Source organism: Astatotilapia calliptera, unplaced genomic scaffold, assembly GCF_900246225.1.
Source record: "Astatotilapia calliptera unplaced genomic scaffold, fAstCal1.2 U_scaffold_42, whole genome shotgun sequence".
Lineage (NCBI taxonomy): Eukaryota > Metazoa > Chordata > Actinopteri > Cichliformes > Cichlidae > Astatotilapia > Astatotilapia calliptera.
In genome coordinates, this window is record NW_020535781.1 from 107,661 (window position 1) to 132,613 (window position 24,953).

At 42.4% G+C, this 24,953-nt stretch overlaps 1 pseudogene; it reads left to right on the forward strand.

Annotated features, from left to right (window-relative positions):
* The first annotated feature begins 949 nt into the window (after nucleotides 1-949).
* Nucleotides 950-4,590, forward strand: LOC113018137 (zinc finger protein 239-like; annotated as a pseudogene).
* Nucleotides 4,591-24,953: the final 20,363 nt, after the last annotated feature.

The following is a 24,953-nucleotide window of genomic DNA, read 5'->3' on the forward strand; positions in this document are numbered from 1 at the left end:
GGCCAAGCCAACTCCGATCAGCACGAACCCTGTTATCATGGTTCCGAATAGATAGATATCTTCAGCGTCCTCGATCGACAGTCCCGCCAGACACATGACTCTCCAGTTCTGCCACCCGTCCATCGTGTATCCGGCAGGGAAAGTCCCTCCAGGGCACTCGGGCTCTCCCGAGCCCAGACTTCTCGTTGAGAAAAGGGTGTCAATAGCATTCAGAGACCAGTTAATCAAATCCATAATTCTCTTTTAGGTTTTAGAGAATGACCGTGTGAGTCTATTCCAGGGAAAGTAATGCACACGAAACAGACAAGGACATAGAGGCTAAGCAGGGAAGATAAGGGTGAGGAGGAGAGGAGAAAAGTGCGACCGCCTTCGCTGAGAGCCAAAGAAGAAAAATGATTTTATAGTTTACAAATGACAAAATGTTTACACAAAATCACGAGTGTTTACATGATATCACTCACTACTAACATTACTTTATTTACTGTATCTTTTGAAAAAATACAGCAATTTTAACAGCACAAGACTTAAGAGTATTTAACAGGAGCAGGTTTCATTTTTCCCTGGTTTTATTATCACACTGTTCACCAAAACGCAGCAAACCTTCACCATCTTATCCAGAAGGGTCACCTCTTCACCCTCACAAGGAAGAAGTAATCTGATTGGCATGGTGGTATGTTTGAAGCAGGTCCCTTGTGTAGCACTGGAACCCAGTCACGATGTGATTCATCCATTTAATAGGCTGGTTTGCTGCAATAATGCCAAATAATTAGCAACTCTATAAATAGAAGGTAGTTCTGCAAAATCACTCAGTAGAATGTTTGTTGTCATTTGCTATGAGCTCAGAGCGCATAGAAAATAAAAACTAATAGGCTATAAAGATTGATATGAACATATTTAGAACTTACCGGAATGAAAATGTCTGGAGCACCAACAGATATTTGGAGATGGAATAGAACTGCACGTCAGCTCGTCTCACAGCTGCTCTCCAGGCTGGACGCCTTTGTTTGGTAACATCGATACACGAGCTGCCTCGTGTTGCTTCCAGGTTGGGAAAGAATGGCGCTGGCCAGTTGCCGTGTTTTATAACATGATTGACATGGCAGCACTGAATGCACATGTGCCGTATCAAGCATGCACCAGGATAAAGGAAAGACTAAATACTTTTTTGCCCCACTGTATTTGTGTACATGACAGCATTGCTGTCCAGCATTGTGTTTATCAAAACTCTTTTTACAAATCCTGCTGTGTGTGTGTCCCCCAGGTGATTAACAGGAGGAGAAGAGTCTGGTGGTGCAACGGAGGAACAATTTCATCCATTTGGACTCAGCTCAGCCACTACAGAGGAAACAATCAATGACTTCAACACAAAAGGTGAGAAAAATATCACAGTTACAATTAGGGATGCACCGATACCGATACTGGTATCGGGTATCGGGGCCGATACTGTGAAATGTGTGTGTACTCATACTCGTAAAAGTTAAGCGATACCATGAACCGATAATAATGTAGCCCGGATGGGAATTTGGGAGTAGACACTCATAATTCCCATGGACTTAAACGCCACGGTAACATAAGGTGTTCACAGTTGATGTTTTGTGATGTAACTGTACCCAGAATGTAATTTGCCCTGTAATATGTCACAAGGTAAATACAGGTAATTAGAGCAATCAAACTGTTATGTTAATCATAAAGTATTATTTTATGGTATGTAACTCTGAATGGAGTTTAAATATTGTTCAGAGTTCTAATTTCTTGTAACAGAAGTTACAAGAAAATACAAAGATCATATTTTATAAGCACACATTGAAACAACAATATCATCAGTTGAACTTGAAATTTCTTATGCGTAAAAGATTTTCTCTGCTGATCAATATTTCTTCAATAATGTCATTTTCATTACAACTCTCATTGTAGCACATCATTGTAATGTGATACTGCCACCAGAAGGTGGTGGAAACACACCAACAATGTGTTTGTTGACATGTTTGATTCCACCAATGAAGGGAGTTTCAGTTTGTTCCACGACTGCATTTCACTCACTGCCTCTGTTTGTATCTCTGTCACTGCAGGACCAACATGGAGCGAGAAGTCAGCGCTCTCAGGAGGCCGACAAACCTCACAGAAGAAAAGGAGAGAAAACCTACAGCTGTGATGAGTGTGGAAAGTCTTTTACCCAGGCTGGACACTTGAAAAAACACCAACTCATCCACAGTGGAGTTAAACCTCACAGCTGTGAGTTGTGTGGAAAGTCTTTTACCCGGGCTGGACACTTAAAAAGACACCAACTCATCCACAGTGGAGTTAAACCTCACAGCTGTGACTTGTGTGGAAAGTCTTTTACCCAGGCTGGATATTTAAAAACACACCAACTCATCCACACTGGAGTTAAACCTTACAGCTGTGACTTGTGTGGAAAGTCTTTTACCCAGGCTGGACACTTAAAAAAACACCAACTCATCCACAGTGGAGTTAAACCTCACAGCTGTGACTTGTGTGGAAAGTCTTTTATCCTGGCTGCAAGCCTAAAAACACACCAACTCATCCACAGTGGAGTTAAACCTTACAGCTGTGACTTGTGTGGAAAGTCTTTTATCCTGGCTGGAAGCCTAAAAACACACCAACTCATCCACAGTGGAGTTAAACCTTACAGCTGTGACTTGTGTGGAAAGTCTTTTACCCTGGCTGGAAGCCTAAAAACACACCAACTCATCCACAGTGGAGTTAAACCTTACAGCTGTGAGTTGTGTGGAAAGTCTTTTACCCTGGCTGGACACCTAAAAACACACCAACTCATCCACAGTGGAGTTAAACCTTACAGCTGTGAGTTGTGTGGAAAGTCTTTTGCCTGGGCTGGAGACTTAAAAAGACATCAACTCATCCACAGTGGATTTAAACCTTACAGCTGTGACTTGTGTGGAAAGTCTTTTACCCTGGCTGGAAGCCTAAAAACACACCAACTCATCCACAGTGGAGTTAAACCTTACAGCTGCGACTTGTGTGGAAAGTCTTTTACCGAAGCTGGAAGCTTGAAAAAACACCAACTCATCCACAGTGGAGTTAAACCTTACAGCTGTGACTTGTGTGGAAAGTCTTTTACCGAGGCTGGAGACTTGAAAAAACACCAACTCATCCACAGTGGAGTTAAACCTTACAGCTGTGACTTCTGTGGAAAGTCTTTTACCCTGGCTGGGAACTTGAAAAAACACCAACTCATCCACAGTGGAGTTAAACCTTACAGGTGTGACTTGTGTGGAAAGTCTTTTACCCAGGCTGGACACTTGAAAAAACACCAACTCATCCACAGTGGAGTTAAACCTTACAGCTGTGACTTGTGTGGAAAGTCTTTTACCTGGGCTGGAAGCTTGAAAAAACACCAACTCATCCACAGTGGATTTAAACCTTACAGCTGTGACTTGTGTGGAAAGTCTTTTACCCAGGCTGGACACTTGAAAAAACACCAACTCATCCACAGTGGATTTAAACCTTACAGTTGTGACTTGTGTGGAAAGTCTTTTACCGAGGCTGGACACTTGAAAAAACACCAACTCATCCACAGTGGAGTTAAACCTTACAGCTGTGACTTGTGTGGAAAGTCTTTTACCCAGGCTGGACACTTGAAAAAACACCAACTCATCCACAGTGGAGTTAAACCTTACAGCTGTGACTTGTGTGGAAAGTCTTTTACCCAGGCTGGACACTTGAAAAAACACCAACTCATCCACAGTGGATTTAAACCTTACAGCTGTGACTTGTGTGGAAAGTCTTTTACCCAGGCTGGAACCTTAAAAAAACACCAACTCATCCACAGTGGACTTAAAGCACACAACTGTGAGTTGTGTGGTAAGGCTTTTGCTCTAAATAGCGACTTACACAGGCATCTAGTTACCCACTCTGGAATTAAGGCGTAGAGCTGCGACTTGTGTGGAAAAAGTTTCAGTGACAAACGGTACCGAAATATTCACCTACGGATTCAGACTGGAATTGATGTTTCCTGCTGTGATCAGTGTGGGAAACTGTTTACAACAGATGCACAGTTACAACAACACACTGAGGAGAGACCTTATAAATGTGACCTGTGTGAGAAGACTTTTAAAGCTCCAAATCAGCTGAAAAAACACCAACAGATCCACTCCAGAAAGTAACTCTAGAAGTGCAGTTACTGTGAGGATGTATTGATTTTTTATCTTGTAATTTTAACCTGATTGTTTGGAAAAAGTCTGATCAGTAAACTTATGGAGTTATACTGAATGAACTGTTTGGAAAAATGAAGAAGTAACCTGAGTTTTATAGTGTAAACAGTAAAATGTAATTGGACGTTGGCAGAGATGCTTTTTATTTCAGGCGACGTTCAGGATGAAAACGTTGAAGGAATTCCCTGATTTGCAATGTCTTTGTTTAGGAGTGGAGCGAAGCACACTGATCCATTTCTCAACCCTGTCGTCACTGTGGTGGTGGGAAAGCGTTTCTCTTTAACCTTTGTGGAAAAACCTCCAATCACGAACGGGACCTAAAACCACATCAACGTAGCCACACTGGAGACAAAATGAACTACTGCAAAGAATGTGGGAGAGGCTTCCACACACCAAGTACATTAAAAATATGTCTGTGAAGGTTCTCAGTCATCCAGGTCATCGTAGTCAAAGGAGCTTGCAAAGAAAAGCGTCTGGACTTCTTTAAGTTGCTTGAAGACGTTTCACCTCTTATCCGAGAAGCTTCTTCAATTCTAAGGTCAAATGGTGGAGAGTCCCAGATAAAAACCTAGTGGGAGTAACCCCCCACAGAGGGACAAAAGGACCCCCTGATGATCCTCTAATCGCCTGAGCCAAGGTGTGAAATTGGGTGTGGGACCCAATCAGCCAGAGTTTTGGGTGTGTTCATTGTGAAACCTGGCCCCACCTTGTCATGCGAATTCCTGAGGTCAGATGGCCCAGGATGTGAGTGGGCGTTAAGGCGTCTGGGAAGGGATCTCAAAACTGGATTATAGATGGCAGAGAGTTGGTGTCGTAAACCCCCGACTCTATTCAAAGATGGTCGCTCACAGTGGACATAGATGGCTTCTTTCACTCCTCTTTCAAACCATCTGTCCTCTCTGTCCAAAATGTGAACATTGGCATCCTCGAAAGAGTGTCCTTTATCCTTAAGATGCAGATGGACTGCTGAGTCTTGTCCTGTGTAGCAGGACAAGACTAACAAGACCACAAGACTAACAATGAACACACCCGAAACTCTGGCTGATTGGGTCCCACACCCAATTTCACACCTTGGCTCAGGTGATTAGAGGATCATCAGGGGGTTCCGTTTGTCCCTCTGTGGGGGTCACTCCCACTAGGTTTTTATCTGGGACTCTCCACCATTTGACCTTAGAACTGAAGAAGCTTCTCGGATGAGAGGTGAAACGTCTTCAAGCAACTTAAAGAAGTCCTGACGCTTTTCTTTGCAAGCTCCTTTGACTACATTAAAAATACATGACCTCTTCAAAAAGCACATCTGTGACCAGTGTGGGTCATCCTTCACCACTGCAGGAGGGACACCATACAAGTGCAGACACTGTGACAAAAGCTTCTCACAATCAGGTCATCGTAACAAACATGAACGTACACACATGGAAGTGAACTTCAGCTGTGACCAGTGTGACAAGAGTTTCAGGAATCTCAGTTCATACTCCGAACACAAACGATCCCACGCTGTAAATAAACTGTTTCACTGTTACCAATGTGCAAAAACCTTCACTTCATTATCTGCTCTGTGCAAACATCAGCCTGATCATGCAGGACTGAAATCACTGGATCACAATGAATCTGAAGAGAGAGAAAGATCCTCTTCTGGTTTCAGGGTCAGACTTAAAAACCTTGAGATCAGGCTCCACAGAGTTCAGATGGAATCTCCTGTAAAGAGTGTCAGCTGATGCCACACTTGGATCTGATGAGGTAGCTCTGATTTCTGGAGCTGCAGTGAATAATTCTGAATGTTACATTTAGGAAGCTGCATGTATAGATATGCATAGATATGCATATCAAGTTTTTTTTTCCTTTGGGGGATTTTAATTCTCTAAAATTATCTCTGTTACATTTTAATCTTTGTTCCCTTAGGACACAGTAGTGTTTAGTAGTTGTACTTGTTACTGTATTATTAAAGTTATAGGAATGTCTTTTTTACCAAACCAATAATGTATCAGAATTGCAGATATGGATATATATTTCAATTTCTTTTATTTGAACTTTCTTAGTGTTTCCAAAATTAACTTAATGTGGGGTAATGTATTCATTTAATGTGTTACCTCTGTTAAATTTCAATCCTTCATTCATATTTAACCTTTTGCTGTTGTAAAATCTTCTCTTAAATCCTTTTCTCCCAAAACTACAAATATTTTCACAGCAGTTGCTCTTAAAACCTCCAAAATGAACTAAATCTGTCCACCAGCTTTGAAACAACACCTGCTGTGACTTTATGTCCAGAAAAAAAGAAACTCAAGCTGAACTGGTTTTGGGCTGTACTTCCATGTAATGCCAGTTTGTACCAGAAGATGGAGCAGTGAGTCAGTGTAACCTTTATTCAATTAGGCAAAGAACACAATCTTATTCACAGTGGCAGCAAAGAAATGTTGAAAGTTAAAAACAGCAGCACACATCAGAACCATTTTAAAGATCACAGGTGACTACTTTTACGTAATTCAAATTCTGTTAAACCTCTATTTTTTTGCTCCTCCTTTCACTTTAGTGTATTTAGTCATTGAAGTCCACATGTTGTTTTTTAATGAATTTTGATCCACATGTTCTGCAGCTGTTTTCTTGTTGATTTGAAGTTTGTATTATGAAATCCTGATAATGTTAAAGTGTTAGTTATATTTGATGAAGTCTGTGTAGAGTTTATCTTATTATCTTATTAAACAGTTTGGTGTGAAAAATAAAGAAATGGTCTCAGAACAAGTAGTTTGACCCATTATTTCTGATTCAAACTAATTTAACTGTTTTCAGTGGTACATGTGGAGGTTTATCACAGGAGGCGACTTGGCTGTTCTCCACTCACACTGAAGAAGGATCCTGCAGCTCATTAAAAACTCTAAAATGATCTTGAAAGAACATATGTTTGATTTTTCTTAAAAACATGCTGTTGGCATGAAGCTTTGAGACAGTGTTTTTAAGAGTCATTGTGGTTAACATCTCACACATTCCAATAAAGCAGATGTTCCTGCATTGCAACAGCGGTTTGCAGTTGCAATGCAGGATTGTGCTGCTGCTCGTCTACAGGACTCTCATGGAGCACCACTTTGAAACTTTGTAACTCTCTCTGCAAAATACAATATATAAAGACCAATGCTGGGCAATTAATTATATAGTTACTTCTTCAAAAAAGTTACTGAGTATTGCAAACAACAAAGATTTTTGCAGCTGTTTACCTAAAAATGCTGCTAAGGGATTTTTTTTAAACAAACATTTCAAACTATTTACAGAACAATCAGGTGTTCTGCATCAAATCTGATGCCACACAAATTATTTGTGCCTCTCCAAAAAATAATTTCTGTCCACTATGAGATAAAGGAGAACATCAAAAGCCTGATACCTGCAGGCCTGACAACAGGAGATGTATCACTCCTGTAACATTTAGCAGCCGCCTCATTGTTCTGACACACACAACAAAACTATTGACTACACTACACACTAACTATACAAGATTTGCGCTAAACGTTGCAAATCTCTCACATCTCAAAACACTGCCGTCACTCCTAAATTTTCCTCTTCTTAACAACTTCCGTTTCTTAACAACCAAATGCCATGTTTTGATTGGTCGGCATGGTACATTTTTTGACCAATGGGAAAGGGTGGGGTGTTTTGGGTTTGTCTTTGCTCACAGGCGGAGAGTGCTTTATAACGTTTTCTTTATAAAATGACGTTTTTACCATTTCTTCCCCCAGTAAATGTAAACAACAATATTCTGGAAGAAAACCAAACACTGGATTTTTTTTTAATCACAACTCTGTTTTTTATGTGGCCTATCAACACAATTTGAAACCTGGTATAAAGTCCACTCTTTTTACGTCACTTGTTCCATCTGTCCTGCTCACATCTCCAATGGTTGTACACGTTGTCATTAACGTGGCTTCACTCCACATTAGCCACGCCACTTTGCTAGCTAAAACACCGGTTTCGGCACATAAGGACGCTGTCATAGCCTGTCAACGACGTTGATTAGCTGCGCATATACGAATTTGAATCACGTGATTGGCTGGACTATGGGATGAGGTGCCATTGTTCTAATCCCATACTGGAGCAGCCAGTCACTTACTGACTAACACTGCAAAACAGAATTGTTAACGTATTCACTTCAATTTCAATTCCGGTTAGAATTTTATTTTATGTGCAACACGGATTTTTTCTGCACAGAGACCGTGCCAGCAGTGCGCAATTGAGCACACGTGCAGTTTAGAGGGAACATTGGTGATGATTATCAGAAAGTGAACAAGGTCTCATGGTTTGATGCTTGTCCAATGCCTGAGTTGACCTGGACTGGTTAAGCACTGCTTGTCTTATTTTATGATGCTGGATTTAACCAACGCTTACTGGCAGATTCCCTTATCTGCAGAGTCCAAAGACAAAAACGGCCTTCTCCACTCTGTATGGTTCGTACCAATTCGTCACACTTCCGTTTGGCTTATTTGAAGCCTCGGCCATTTTTCAGCACCTCATGGAGCGGTACCTGCTTCCTCAAATTGCATATGCTGTTTTCTACCTGGATGATGTTGTTGTGGTACCCCTGTGAGGTACCACACAGTTAAACGGTTAAAGGAAACCTCAGAAGAACGGCAGCTAATTCCCTTTTTGCAGCATGCAGCCAACGAGGTACTGTATTTATTGATTTATCGTTGATGAGAGATTTTTTAGTTTTGTGATTATGCTTAGTTGTAGCTTCATTTAAAGGAAGAAGAGCTTGTGAATTGGAACCAACACAGGAAGAGAGATTGAAGCCATATGTGTAGAGGAATGCGGTGACATACGATACCATACCTCCTGTTTTAACAGACAAGCTGGCTCTCTCTCTCTCTCTCTCTCTCTCTCTCTCTCTCTCTCTCTCTCTCTCTCCTTTTATGGGAATGTCTGAATTTCTATACATACAAAGTTACCTCCTTTTTCAGCAGATAAGCGAAAGGTTTTCTCCTTCTAAGGAAAAATTATCAGTTCCATACATGCCACTCCTACTGCTGTGGAAACTTGCTTTAAGTATACATGTAAATAAAGGATGTTCTGAATGCCCTGGGCGGTTTTTCTGTGTCACATCGGTTGAGCAGTGACCGCCCATGCGCATGTAAAAAATAGATATCTGAGTTGTAGGTTTCTTTGCCTTCCAACAACTTTCTCCTCACAATCGTGTTTGTTGTACAGTGTTATCTTTAGTGCTGTGTCTTACGCCGAGTTTTATTTTGTTAATGCTGTATAGTTTTCACGGTAGCTTTGGAGAGCAGTCTTCAAATAAACCAGTGACAGAAAACCACTTGCGTCTGCCTGTGCTTCGAGGGAATTATACTCATGTAGCTATGATGATGTTTGCTAGTTCACCTTACATGCATTAATGTAATAACATGGATAGCGTACTCAACGTGAATTACACATGAACAACATTAAGCTACTCACGCAGAGAAGAACGGCTGCTGCTGCCATCTTCGTCCGTCATCATTTCTGCTACACTGGCAGGGCTAGGGGCCAGGACTCTACTCTTCGTGTTTTGGGGGGATGTTGCTAATTCCGGGTCCGATAACAGGCACCACACCTGCAGTAGATGTACACGGTGTGAGGTCTCAGCAAGCTATCAAATACGGCGCATTTCTCGGCTTTTAAAAAAACGCTATGCGTCACCAGGCGTTTCATCAGATTTGAGGTGTTACCTCCTTTGACAGTATTGCAGTATCTGATTAAAGCACTTGTAGCAGGCTGCTGAGTTTGCATCTTTTGCTGTGAAGTACAGCCAGACTTTTGACCGCTTCGCCTTGGGCATTTTTAATCTGTAGCTCTGATCTAAAAGAAGGTACGTACCTGGACCCGCCTACTATCCTCGGAAACGTAAAATGATTGGCTAGAATCTAAAGTGTATCACAGCTCAGGAAAAAAAAAGCACTGAAATAAAGCACCGAAATGTGCGCTGCTTTTCTGTCTGGTTACTACCGTTTATGTCAGAACCGGTGACGGTTTTGCTGTTTTTAATGGAGACCAGGGGTTCCATTATCTGGTTGGTATTGTTAGTGATTAATTGTTGGATTGGGAATTTAAAATAGTGTAATAAAGAAAAAACACTTTAGTTCTTATGGAGTCTTTTATTGGGTTTATGTGACATACAACTAAAATGACAGCTTGTAAAGGTGAAGAGACAGTGGGACTGGCCATCCTACCTGTGTCAGAGAAGAGCCAAGGTTAAAGCTGTCTACAGTTAATCATTTGTGAGTAACCTAAATAAGGTACTCACCTGTCCTGGTTGCTTCTTGCAGGATGTGGAGCATAAGAGTGAAAGCAGCTTAATCACCTGTTTAAGGGCTCTTGGAGTAGACCAGTGTGCCAGGTTAGGGAGTATGGATAAAGAGGGTTTTAATTTATATAGTAATGGGTGAAGCTCATGTTATTGGTTTGTTTATAGTACGTGTTGGAAATATGTATATGTTTGTGATGTGCTTTAATGTAATTGCATGTTTGTGTGTGTGGAGGGTTATGTTTTCATTTTGATTAGTTAACCCCCATACTTGGGCTATTCCGGAAGAGTATAAAAAGTGGTAAATGGCCTGCATTTGTATAGCGCTTTTCTAGTCCATAGGACCCCAAAGCGCTTTACACTACATTCAGTCATTCACCCATTCACACACACATTCACACACTGGCGATGGCAAGCTACATTGTAGCCACAGCTGCCCTGGGGCGCACTGACAGAGGCGAGGCTGCCAGACACAGGTGCCACCGGGCCCTCTGACCACCACCAGTAGGCAAACATGGGGTTAGTATCTTGCCCAAGGATATTTGGCATGCAGCCTGGGATCGAACCACCAACCTTCTGATTACTGGCTGACCTGCTCTGCCACCTGAGCTACAGCCACCTCAAAAGGAAGCCATTTTGTTTAGTTATAGTTAGTGTTCTTGTGCTCCTATCATGTTCCTTCATTAATAAAGTGCCAATCCATGGATGTCTTTTACTCCAGTCTTGCGTCATATTATTGGACAGAACCTATGACCGCTGGCCAAAACTGACACTGTTATTGAACTGTTTAGCCAGTAAGACACTGTAGAAGACAATGTGATGTGTTTATTGATATGAGTAAGGAAAGTAACTGTTATGAAAGAAGATGTTAATTAGAGAAAATGAACCAGTAAAGAGAGTATATTTCACTGAGGATGTGAAATAAGTAAATGTAATTGATGTGAATGAGGAACCTGCTGAATTATATATTGAAAGCTCATGGTAGTGTTTATATAGCATTTGTTTGTGTGAAATAAATCAGACTCAGACACAATCTGGAGGAATAGCTCAGAGACACATGCTGTCTTCCTTACTCTGCTCTTCACCTGCTTTTACAGGTAACATATTTGTCATCATGGTCTTCATCCTTGGGACCCGTAACAAATCTTGGGGGCTCGTCCAGGATTGTTGACACCTTGCAGTTGAGACTGATCCAAAAATGACATCTGGGACCAGGACGGGAGCTGATGCGAGCTGAAAGTTGGAGCCGAGACTGATCCATGGTTGCTAAGACGGTGGGTCCAGCGGGCCTGGGTCAGCAAGAGGTCGACGCAGAGAAGGCTTCCCTGATGCAGAGATAGTTCGTGGAGTGCTCAGGATATTAAGGCCTGGAACTTTTAAAGATATGTTAATCAATAAAGACGATTTGACTGTACTTGAACTGAAGGGGTTTCTCCATGCCCACCTGAGAGAGAAAAATAGTACAGAACTCTTTCAAGAATTAATGTGTGCCAGAAAAGATGAAAGTGAGATACCACAGCAGTTTCTCTACCGGGTGACAGGGTTGAAGCAGTGGGTCCTCTTCATATGGGACCCAACCTAACCTTAACAGTAGCAAACCAAGTCTCCCCTCGCCAGTCACATCAGAAGTAGTTAACCAGCAGCAGGGTGAGGCACTCGCTACATCTGGTGTTATGGCACCCCACACTAAACGTGGGGCAGTTGCTAAGCTAATCAGTAAGAAAGCTCTCATACATTGCAATTTGAATGGCTTAGTAGTGAAAGCAGTACTTGACACATGAGCTCAAGTTTGCATCATAAGTAAACATTGGAAAGACTGATACTTGCCTGACTTAGTCATGCAACCTCTATCTGAAATCATCAAGGAAATTGATGAGTTGAAAGTTTGCGCAGTCAACGGGGAAACCATATCATTTGATGGCTGGGTACCCATCATGATCAACTTACCGGGGAGTGAAGACCCCAAGCCTCTCCGTCAGTATTCCGGTCCTCGTCAGTACCTTGCCTGTGGACAAACCATTGATCGGTTTCAATGTCTTGGAACAGATCATTGAGGAGCAACTAGAGCAGTTGATACCTACTCTTGTTACCTTGCTGTGTAATGCCATCTGTCTTCCCCCTGAGAATGGTGAGGTGGTCTGAAGCTTCATTCAGACAGTAGAGCCAAACATTACACAAGGGTACTTGAGAACAGTTGAAAGGGATGTGATTATCCCTCCTGAACAGGTCACCTGGTTAAAGTGCCCCGTTCCATCAACCATGAATCCACTTGATTGTTTAGTGCTGTTTGAGGATGATTTGGGCAACCAGGCCCTAAAGCGGTTCTATGTCTTGACGGGGTTAGTTGAAATACAGAATCCAGCTAACCCATACATCACCATTGCTCTAAGTCAGGGTGCCCAATCCCGGTCCTCGAGAGCTACCGCCCTGCAGCTTTTAGATGCATCCTTGTTCCCACACACCTGAATCAAATGAATGGCTTGTTATCAGGCCTTTGCCAAACATGATGGCATGCTGAAGAGATCAAACCATTTGATTCAGGTGTGTGGGAACAAGGATGCATCTAAAAGCTGCAGGACGGTAGCTCTCGAGGACCGGGATTGGGCACCCCTGCTCTAAGTAATGACACCAAACATGATATGACCTTGACAAGCAAGATGGCCCTGGGCACCTTACAGCCAGTTGAACGTATTGTGGAGGTTGAGGCCTCAAACGAGTGCCCACCTGCAATAACAGTTCGCAAGATAATGGTGGAGTCAGCCGGACCTCTCCCAATGTCGTGGTATCCGCCAGTGAATCTTGATCATTTGGAAGAGGAACAAAAAGAGATTGTCCAGAGAATGTTGTTTGATGAGTGCAGGGTCTTTGAGTGGGATGGGACCAATATTGGTTGTAATCCTGATCTGAAAATGGTGATAAACCTAAAGGATGACATACCAGTGCAGAGAGCATATACCTCCTTTGTGCGATCTTGTAGATGTGGATACAACTTCCTCCCATGGATTCCTATCGTATTCCTGTCTAAACGGCCCATCTGTGTCTCCTAAAGGATGACATACCAGTGCAGAGAGCATATACCTCCTTTGCGTGGTCTTGTAGATGGGGATACTACTTCCTCCCACAGATTCCTATTCTATTCCTGTCTAAACGGTCCATCTGTGTCTCTGTTCCTGTCCGTGATGTGGCCTCCCATGATTTACGCACCGTCTGTGTGGGCCTGGATCCTTGTGTCATCGATTCACAGAGAGTTGGGGAATGTCTTTCAACTCTCTGTGAATGGTACTCATGGCCATTGATCAGTGTGCTTTGGTCAGTGGTTGTTCTAAATGGTCATGAGAATTTGTATATTAATGATCAAGGAACTGACCTCCCAGATCATTGTTACTTCAGTGGGCTGGTTTCAGTCATTATGCAAATGTACTGTTTAATAAATAAATACTGTTTAAATAAATAAACAAAACTTTCAGATCTTGGTACATCACAAAAACAGACATAAAAAAGGCCATTCATTTGGTTTACATGTAAATATTTATTTAGCCGCAGCTATTTTATTTATCTGGAGATGCCCGGGGAAGAGGTTCATCACGTTGTGGGAAAGTGGCTTGGTGGTTTCCCCTTGGGTATTACACATTTCTTAATTAATTCCACCTCCTCCCTCCAATCAAGGCTGCTCACCGGCCCAGACAGCTGGTAAATTCACAGGCTGGTACGCCGGTCCCGTTGTCTACACCACCATTACCATCTGTTCAATTGTCTGCAGCTGCAATGACGCCGGAGGGACCTGCTCTGCCCGAGCAGGAAGTCAGCACAACGGAGGGTCCTGCATGTCGATGTACGGCACAGCGTCCAGCATGCAGGGCACTGTCAGGGACCTGGGCTCGAGCAAACCTGGTTCCCTGTGCACTTATTGAATTGAATGAATGCTTTATTGGCCATATGCAGGTTGCCCCGCAGAGGAATAGGACCCCCCCCCCCCCCCCCCCCCGACTTACACACACAACAAAGACATCACATGGGAATACAGTCGGAGATCGGCAGCGTTACAGAGAAAACACTGAAAAAATTACACAACAATGGGAAAAGTACAAGAGTAAAAAAAGAGACCTCTTCTCACGCTGGGCACCTATGGGAGGACAGCATGAGAACAGGAATAGAAAACTCCTCTGCACAGAGAGCACATTAATGTCCACATCACAACATTAGAGCACGTGACAAGCCACAGGGGTTGGATAGAGGGGTGGGGGGTAATCCGAAGGAACACAGCAGTCGTCCTACACAGCGCTACCATTTCAGCGTGGCACGCAGACCCGCCGTCTTCCCCCACAGGAAACAAGCATCGAAGGCGTTTGGAAAGGGAGGGGGATGAGTGCGTGCTTATCAGTGTAAGTGTATGTGTGTGCGTGTCCAGAGTCCAGCTGAGACAGTGTCCTTCGCTCTATCAGGCTAAGTAAACAGTCTGCCAGCCAACCCAGGTGGCCTTGCATGGGATGGGAAGAATAGTCATCACACAGTCGTTATCAGGGAGCTGTTTTGGTGGGCTCCAGCCTTGGGCCTGAGCAGCTGGCGCCGTGGTGTCCATATGTTGAATATTGTTGATTTCTCCTTTATGCGAGCAGCTCCGAATTTAGCACTCTGACACTGGTCTCTCGATCTCCCGTTGGAGAGCCGCAAGCCTCCCCATGATGGTATCAAACTTCTGTTCCGTGGTGTTGTCATTCTTTTGATTCTGAGACCCCACGACTGCAGCGATCCATTCTGCGATGTGATCCAACTTTCACTCAAGGGTGTCATTGTGAGCAGGCCCCTCTCTGATGTATCCCATCATATGCTCAATGGTGTTAGTTTGAGTCTTCACAGCAGCTGTAAGCATCTCCAAGGTGTTGACCATGCTGCGTTCGGTGTGAGAGGTCGCGCCTTGTCCCATCGCTTCAATTCCAGCGGTCAGTCTTGGGGGGGTTTGAACAGCTGGTTTCCGCTCTCTTATTTCTCCGATAAGTCAGGGCCAAGCAAGCTGTTATCATGGTTCCGAATAGGTAGATATCTTCAGCGTCCTCGTTCGACAGTCCCGCCAGGCACAAGATCCTCCAGGTCTGCCACCCATCCATCGTGTATTCGGCAGGGAAAGTCCCTCCAGGGCACTCGGGCTCTCCCGAGCCCAGACTTCTCGTTGAGAAAAGGGTGTCAATAGCATTCAGACACCAGTTGATCAAATCCATAATTCTCTTTTAGGTTTTAGAGAACGACAGTGAGAGACTGTTCGAGGGAAAAGTAATTCACACGAGACAAGACAAGGACACAAGAGGCTAAGCAGGGAAGATAAGGGGAAGGAGGAGAGGAGAAAAAGTGCGACCACCTTCACAGAGAGCCAAGAGAAGCTGTTATATTCACTTATATGTGTGAATTCGCAGCTGGAATAGGGGTTAAAGGTATCATCAGACTTGGGAAGTTGCTGCTTTCTACAAACAGGAAGTGAAATAGCACAACCAACAACTGTAATACTTGTATTAACAACAATAATAACAAAACAAACTACTACGACAATCAGTCAGACATATCCCTCCAACAGATCCATCCATTTGGTTCCTCCTGGCTGACCTGAAGGTAAGAAACATATGTAGGGTGTCAGCTGTCAAGTAGGTGATGAGTGAAGTAAATAAGTAACTAAAACTTATTAATATAGCACTTTTTTTAGACAAGAATCTATTACAAAGTGCTTAACTTATTATTAAAAATACAGCACATAGAAACAACATATACACAATAACATCATCAAAAATATTTTTATAGTTGATCAGAAATTACTGTAACTGTTTTGTCTGGGAGTGGTTATCTACTGAAACTGAATTGTAACTGAATCTTGGCTCCATCCAAACATCCCCAATGCCTAGGTGGATTTACCAAGCTGGACATTATACCATCAGGATCACACCAAATACTCCTGTAAGGAAAGGTGCGACCAGAGCAGAAAGCAACCAGGGTGTCCATATCATTGTTGGGGACTTTAATAAGGCATGTGTGAAAATTGTACTCCCCAAATTCCACCAATATTGTACATGTCCTACCAGAGGGTAAGGACACTGAACCATGTGAAGATATCAAGCAGGCCTACAGACTGACACCCCTCCATGACCTAGGACAATCTGACAGAATCTCTCTGCTCCTTCCCTGCCTACATCTCCCTCAGGAAAAAAAAAGCCCCTCCAAGCACCCTGGTCATGGCTACAGACCTATAGCCGTCACAGGAAAAGATACGTGAGGATGGTCTTCGTGACTACATCTCAGCGTTCAACACCATAATCCCAGACATTTTTACCACCAAACTGGACCACCTTAAAACCTGATCCTGATTTAAATATTTTCCCTCATCAACTGGCCCCAAACAGTCCATGAGTCCAGCAGCCACATCTCTGTCAATCTCACCTGGGCCCACAACACCAACATGCTGGTAAAGAAGGCCCAGCAGCAACTGCATTTCCTCCTTGTCCTGAGAAAGAATAACCCCAGACCGGAAGCTGCTGCGAGTCTTTTACTGTGCTTCAGTGGAGAGCGTACTCTCCTACTGCCTGGGTATTAGGTACGCAGGGGCCACTCACTGAGAACAGAAAGGCTGCACAGAGGTAATTAACCCCACAAAGAAAAAACATTGGCTGCCTCTGCCACCCATGGAGGCCATTGCCATGTCCTCCATTCTTCAGGAAAACCACTGTAATCATGGTGACCCCTTGCACCCCACCCACCACCTGTTGTGACCCGTGCCCTCTGGTCGGTACCTACCTAAGGTCAGTCACTTTCCACACCTCCAGAGTCCGAAACATCTTCTTCTGATTCGGACTCTCAACAAGTACTGTCCCTGCTGGTGACTTCTTGTGACAATTGGATAACCTAGAATCTCAGCTCACAGACTTGATGTCATCTTCTGTAGGCCTTCATTTATAATGTAACTAATCACATGCAAAGATAGGTCTAGGACTATGATCACAACATTGTGTGAAAGAAAGACGGAGGGGCGGAAACTGTGAGACAGCGACTGGTGGTGTACAGGCAGGTACACGGAGCGACACAGAGACAAGGATCCTGGAATTAATTGCAGGTACATTGGGAAAAGTGATAGAAAAGATCACAAATGGATCAGGAAATTGAATTTCTAAAATGTTAATATTTGTCAGAGCAAAATCAAAAAATTCATCTAAGTGCTGCTCATATCTACCTGTAGCTGGAGGAGAGGTGACATTCACTGGCCCTGAAAGAGTGTCCTGTTTTGAGTCAGGTATCTCTGCTGCACCATCCACTGTGTTAAATAAACTATGGCCTGCTGCAAATCATATCAAAAGAACAGCAATTATCCATCCATCCATCCATTCGCTTCCGCTTATCCTTTTCAGGGTCGCGGGGGGCGCTGGAGCCTATCCCAGCTGTCATAGGGCGAAAGGCGGGGTACAACCTGGACAGGTCGCCAGCCTGTCGCAGGGCTAACACACAGGGACAGACAACCATTCACGCTCACTGGCACATTCACACCTAGTGGTAATTTGAATTATCGAATTAACCTATCCCCACAATGTGGGGATAGGTTAGCAATTGTGGTTGTGGGGATAGAACAGCAATTATTACAAAACAAATGTCCCCTGACAAACAAAAAAGTGTTGATGAGGGGGATTTTTTTTTGTCTAGGCTTTAAACCACATGTCTGTTCTTCTGAGCACTAATATACACACAAGAAATAGACTTTTATGAAAACACTAAATCAAACACTGCTAACAGTGGGAATAAAGGAATTATTTTAGTACATTAATAATATAACTTTGTCATTAAATTGCATTAAACTGTTTATCACAGCTACTGGCATCAGATTAACATTTTTATTGCATGTGCAGCCATAATCATTGTATACACACATTTGCATATTGTGCTTAGTGATGGGGAGATGAAGCTTCATGAAGCACTGAAGCGTTTCATCCAATTGGTTCATCCCAGCGCAAAGCTTCTTAAAGCTTCATTTGCTCTAGTAGGACATCTACTGGACATAAAAATATTAGTTGGCATGAATTTGAAGAGTGTGGCCTTTTGCACACAGCCTGTAAATGTCAACAACAAAAGGAGTGTGTAAAACATGTATATTGTAGTGATGGCAGTACACTGTATATTTATACTGGCAGTATGGAAAATGATTATTTGGAAATGCTTAAAATGGAAATGATCATTTACTGTGAGGTGAGGTGTGGTTGGGGTGTGGACAGTAGTTGTGCTTTTGTAACGTTGAGGTATGGACAGCTACACACTGAGGCTTTGAGCCTCAGTCCTGCCTGTTCACATTTTATTCAGTAAAAACTAAATTTTCACTGCTTTTATAACCTTTATTGGGGAGAACGTAGCTAGGATTTAATGATTTAACAAATCTTTTGAATCCTTTGTCCTCCACAATGCTAAATGGCTGGGAGTCCTCAATCACCATGCTAACCAGGTCTTCATCTATTTGAGATTGTTCTCCTGAGGAAAGACAATAAAGATAAAGCACAAATATAAATATCACACACGTAACTTATAATAGCTGTATAATATTGTTATATCATTTAGTAACATTACTGCATGCTATATTATCATGGCATTTGATGGCTCACCTGGTCTTGCTCCACAATCGGTGTTTTCCTTATTCTCATGCAAAGCTCTGTAGTGCCTAAGCATGGATGAGGTGTTGTTGTTATATCCCAGCTCCCTGGCACATAGCAAACACTTCACCTTGTACAAAAGTAAAGCCGCTTAACATAAATTGTATTGCACCATCAGTATTATGAAAATACATCTTCTGTAGAAATTTACATACCTTGTTGGGAGGAATAAGATCAAAATGTTCCCACACAGGGGAGGACATCCTCCTCTTCTTAGCTGGCTCCATTCTCTCCAGACTTTCTCTCCTCACTCTCATGAACCTCCAAACTGTCTCCAAACTCTCACTAACCGCAACTCTCCATCAAACACCTACATTTTGAATGAAGTCTGAGGGCTTGTAGTCTTGGAGAGCAGCACACCAAAACTGCATGCACAACTTCTGCTAACAGTGGAAACGGATTAAGAAATCCATGCAAACAGATTCATAAACCGAAAGAATATTATTTTACAGGATTAATGATCATATCAGCCGCTGGCTGATCACAAACCCTGAGGGTGTATACGAGAAGCAGAAGAAGCAGAGGGAATATCCCGTTTAAGTTTAGATAGTATTTGTAAAGATATTGACCATATCCTTTTCTGAAAGTGTGGATATAATGGATGGGGTAAGGTACTGACATGCTGCAACTTTATAGTTGTTAAATTCTGGGTATACATACCCAACTTGTACACGTTTATTATTATTATTATTATTATTATTATTATTATTATTATTATTATTATCCTACCCAATTACATGTTTCTTTTAATCAGAGTATGCTGTTTTAATGACTTTACAATATCATTTACATTGCGTTCCTTACATTTTCCCAAATTGTATGTTATATTAATCCTATATTTCCGTTTTAATATTTCTAATGTTTGCCTTGTTTTCTTCACTGTCTGGTCTGCCTCTGTCTCACCTGTATGGATGCATTTACACCGAAATGTCCCCAACAAAGGATGTTTTAATTCGCCACTATTCCAGTGAAACACGAGTCTCCCATCTTCCTGCTACCGGTCTGGAGTTTTTGTTCACCAAAGCACACACCAACTTCATACTGATGGACAGATCACCGCCCTTTTGCCGCCTTGTCTGACCGTGTTTTCTGGCTTTGGTTCACTTCACCTCACTCTTCCCCATTCTTGTCATTAAATCAGGCTGTTCTGCAACCATGGCAGCCAATTAACTCTATGGCTTTATTCATGGTGTATTTTACCCCTTCACCAAAGGCCGTTCTCGTTTCCAACATTATATTTGCAGTGTTCGTCTATCTATCAATATCTGCGGAGTATTTTTTTAACGAGTATCCTATTTTCTAAAGCACAGCATGTAAATGGTAGCTCGGTTAGCAGGATGCTAGCATGTAGCGCTTAGTGAGACACGCCTCAGACGAGTTGAGCAAAGACCCCGTCTGTGTACTTTATACGTGAGCAACGGATTTAAATAAAGTTAAGGTTTCAAAAGACAAACTTGAAGATGAAAAACAATATACTTACCGGAGAGCCGCCAGGGTTTGCCGCTGCCATCTTGGCGCTCCTAAATTCAAAACTGCCTCTGCAGTCAGGCATGGGAGGCGTGGAAATTGTCATTGAGTTAGTCAAACGTTTTCCTTAGTTCGAGTAGATGATAAAATAAAATAAAAATAACTGGGATTTTAAATAGGACTAGGCGTTCTGTAATGATCTCTATTTAGGAGAAAAACTTAATCACTCGCCTTTAAACAGCTCTCTTTTAGGAAAAACACTGCTGGCTAACGGTGTCATGTGATCAAACAGCGTAATTTAATTGGCTGAGAGCCACTCGACTCGATCTGGTGCTGATTGCTCTGGCTTGGGTCATTAAAGTTCATCACTTTTGCAGTTGAATTTTTGCAGATGAATTTTTTTCAGGTGAATTTTTGCAGGTGAATTTTTTTCAGGTGAATTTTTTGCAGGTGAATATTTTTGCAGGGAAATTTGGAGGATAAAAATTCAGTGTCTGATTCTGATGATACTATATTTCTTCCATACTGTACCAGTGTACCTGCACATGTGATGTGACAATAAAAGTGAATTGTTTACGTGAATTGTTCAAGTTCACTGCTGTAATAACTAATAATGATTAATATAATAACTATAATATTGGCCATATTATATTTACACTGACTTTAGTCTCATGAACAACATAATTGTTATTTACTAGCTAATCTTAAAATGACTGTTCAGTACAGAAATGAAGCCCAACAATCATGTTTTACAGTCATGTGGTCTCAGCCTCAGATACTTATTAAATCACACAAAGTAGAAACAAACGAACAAATGAACAAAATATGTTCTCCTTCATTTCTCTCAAACAAAGCTGTATGAAACGTTTCCAGCGGTTAGTATCATGGTTGCTAGGCAACCTGGGCAGCGCGACGGAGCTCGACCGGCATTTCACAAGCCTCGCACTTCCGGCCTTAGCGGTCTTTGAGTACGCGGCCCTTGTGGACCGTTAAGGCTGCGTACTTTAAGGCTGCAGAACCTGAATTGGGATACAGCCTAAGGCTGTTCCAATTCTCAGCACCGGTCCTCTCTTTCCCTGAGTCCTTAGCAAATCTCCTTCCCACGATGACGTTTCCATCGAGGGCAAGAAAAAGAGCTTAGGAAAAGGAGATAGGCGCTACTTTTGAAATAACACCCCACATGGTTACGTTGGTCTGCTTAGTCACGTGACCGCACAGCAACAAATCACAGCAGAGCCGGACAAGGAGGCGGAGCAAAGTGTGTGTGCAGGAGAGGAGTCGAGCAGAGAGCTGCTTTTTCATGAAACGGGAGTAAAGTAGTAAACTTACAGGAACATATACCACTGCCAACGTTGGGATTAATTTCTGCATCGATCTGCACACCCTTGTCTCCTGGATCGTAGCCGAGATCAGCGTGAACCACGTGGGTCTCTGCTCCCTCATCTGTTTCTTAAGACTTCCAGCTTCATCACGGAGTTTCTCTCGGTTTGTGGGCTCATCTAAAGGTAATCACCGAGCCAACTTTAATGTGGGTTCAGTTTATGTTGTTGCTGTTAAGAATAATAGATTGCTTGGTATACACTGGAGTTAGACAGACTGTAGAGTTTGTGATTGTCTGCAACATTATAATCTGGCGGTTGCTATGGGGTAAGAATACATACAGAAAAATAGTCTTTGAATATGAACAAAGGGTGCAGGGCAGGAGAAGAGCCAACCCCCAGGACAGGAAGCCACGGGTACAAGCGTGGGGGAGGGCTGTCACTACCGAGAAGGGTCTGGCTGCAGCCACTGTGGAGCTCCACAGTAACCGGAAACACGTGACCTCCACAATAACCGGAAACACCGTAACTTCGGTTAAATCGACTTTGACATCGAAAACTAAATTGCGTTTTTGTCACTATTGATGCTGCTGAGAAATAAAAATGTTTTTAAGTGGGGGTTTTAACACTCTGGGTTTGTTCAAAAAAATTCACCATCCCCTAAATTGTTCGTGGCAAAAGTGACACTTGCTGTTTCGCTGATTTATTTATTTTTTTACAGTACATCGCGTTGTGCGTTCTGATTGCTGTAGACCATTGTCAATCATCTAGTCCAGTGTCTCCTGTACAGGAGCGGTCCCTAATAGGCCCACGGACCGGTCCCGGTCCCGTGAGTCTTTTGGTACCGTTCCGCGAGAGTTGATCCTCCGGTGTGAAATGTATGGTTGTAGTTGTGTGTCTTATTTTGAAAGAACTATTTACGCGTTACCATAGCGACCAGATAGCGTTAAGAAGCAGAGAGGAGGATGTCACTGTCATTGTTATTGGCACACAGCTCAAGTCATGTTTATTATTACATTTACAAATACCACAGTTTCTTTTTTTTATTCTTTTGTTGTATTTATCCGCGACACCTTAAAGGTCGTTCCCTGAAAATATTGTCTGACATTAAAGTGGTCCTGTGGCGCAAAAAAGGTTGGGGACTCCTGCTGTACAATACAGAATGCGTTTAGCCTTGTCGAATTTACATAAATCTTCGATCGCTAGCAGTGTAACTCTGAAGTGCTGTACTGTACGTTTGGAAGTTTTCTCCCAAACAAACACAACAATGCCGACGAAACGTTTTGCACCCTCAAATGCACCTTTAGGTTTCATTCCATAATACTGGACTTATGTTTCTACAAAGGTTTGAACTCTAAGAGTGTTTAAACAAAAGAGAAAAGTGTGAAATGTTCATGCCTGTCTGAGAAAAGTGTATAAAGCATGTAGTGAGGGGTTTTACAGTCTTAACATCTGTAATAATTGTAAAAAATAAAGTTGGCTACTTCATGGATTTCACCTAACGCGGGTTATCTTTAGAACGTAACACCAGCGATAAACGAGGGGCTGCTGTATTATTAATAGTAGAGTCTGGGACATCTAATTGATTAACATCAACATTGATTATTATGCACTATTATTTTTGTTCAAGGAGAGCCAAAAATATAAAACTCTCTCAGCTTGTTTGTTGCCAAAAATGGCCACTTTTTGTGTATGTTCACAAAATGCTATAAAATGTTTCTTAAAACATTTATCCACTTTTACCGACGTGACTCTTTAAAATAGCACCAGTCCTTTTCATCAAAATCAAAATTGTATCTAAATTTTTTACTCTTTATAGCCAATTAGGTTATATATTACCATTAACTTTTCAGATAAAACGGTGATAAAGTCCTAATGTTTTCATGAAACTTCCTTTTATTCCCCATCTGAGCATCGGGGAAAAGGCTGTCTTGCAATTGTTGAGGTCACTAGTGTGTGCCCCATTTCTTCCAGGATCACTCTCTTTATAGTTTTAGTGGACTCATAGTACTGCGAAGTGGTTTCATGGTACAAAGGGATTGTATTCCAAGATCTGGGAGACTGTAGAAATGAGCAGTGATGCCTTTCCTACCATCTTTCCAGAAAATAAGTGATCTGTAAGCTGGTTAGGGCTTACTTACAGGCAGCAGCACTTTCTGCACCTGCATAAACTCCAGGACACATTTACTAACGATGTTTGTTGCTGTATGTGCTGCAGCTTTGAATTTTTTAATAATATATATTTTGTTAATATTTTGGCTATGGTGTCTTGTTATGAAATGTAAAAGAGTAAAAGTGTTGTTAGCAGGTGCGTCAAAGCTAGTTTGACTGGGAAACTTAAAGCTCAATAGGCTGCATCCACAGAAATTCACTGCAGCCTATGTAATATTTCATGCGTCATAATTTATTCTACTCTATCTTGCAATACATATTTGTGTGGCAATGTCATGCACAACACACACAACTATTAGATCCTTAAGATCAAACCCGTGTCATTGTTTTGGTCCACTGCAGTGCAGGGCCCTGTTTCAGGAAGCCGGTTTAGTGGAAAAACTGAGTAAGTATACCCTGAGTTAACGAAAACTCTGGGTTTTCGGTTTCACAAAGCGAGTTCAGCTGAAGCCTGAGTGAGTCACTATGACGACACATCGCCGTGAAGCTAACCTGCCCCTAGCAGGTTACTTCAACTAACCCTGACTGTCTCCGCCCCTTTGTCGGAAACCTGACAGTAGGAAGTGTCAGACATGGCGTGTCCCTTCCTTGAAGAGCCAGTAGATCGTGAAGCCAAATCCTCCGCAGAGCTCTCCGCCGGGAGAGAGTGATTAGAGCGCGTTTGGACATTTATCATTTCCTGATGATTTTCTGTGCGAACGTTACCGTTTCTCAGCACAATCTATAAGTTATTTGAATAACATCCTCAGGCCCATATATTACGCATGTGACACATCGCGGACATTCTCTCAGTTCTGTACATATTATTTGTATTGCACTTCGGTTTTTTGCAAACGGGAGCTTTCTGTATAATATTGGTGACGCTGAGCACGTTTCC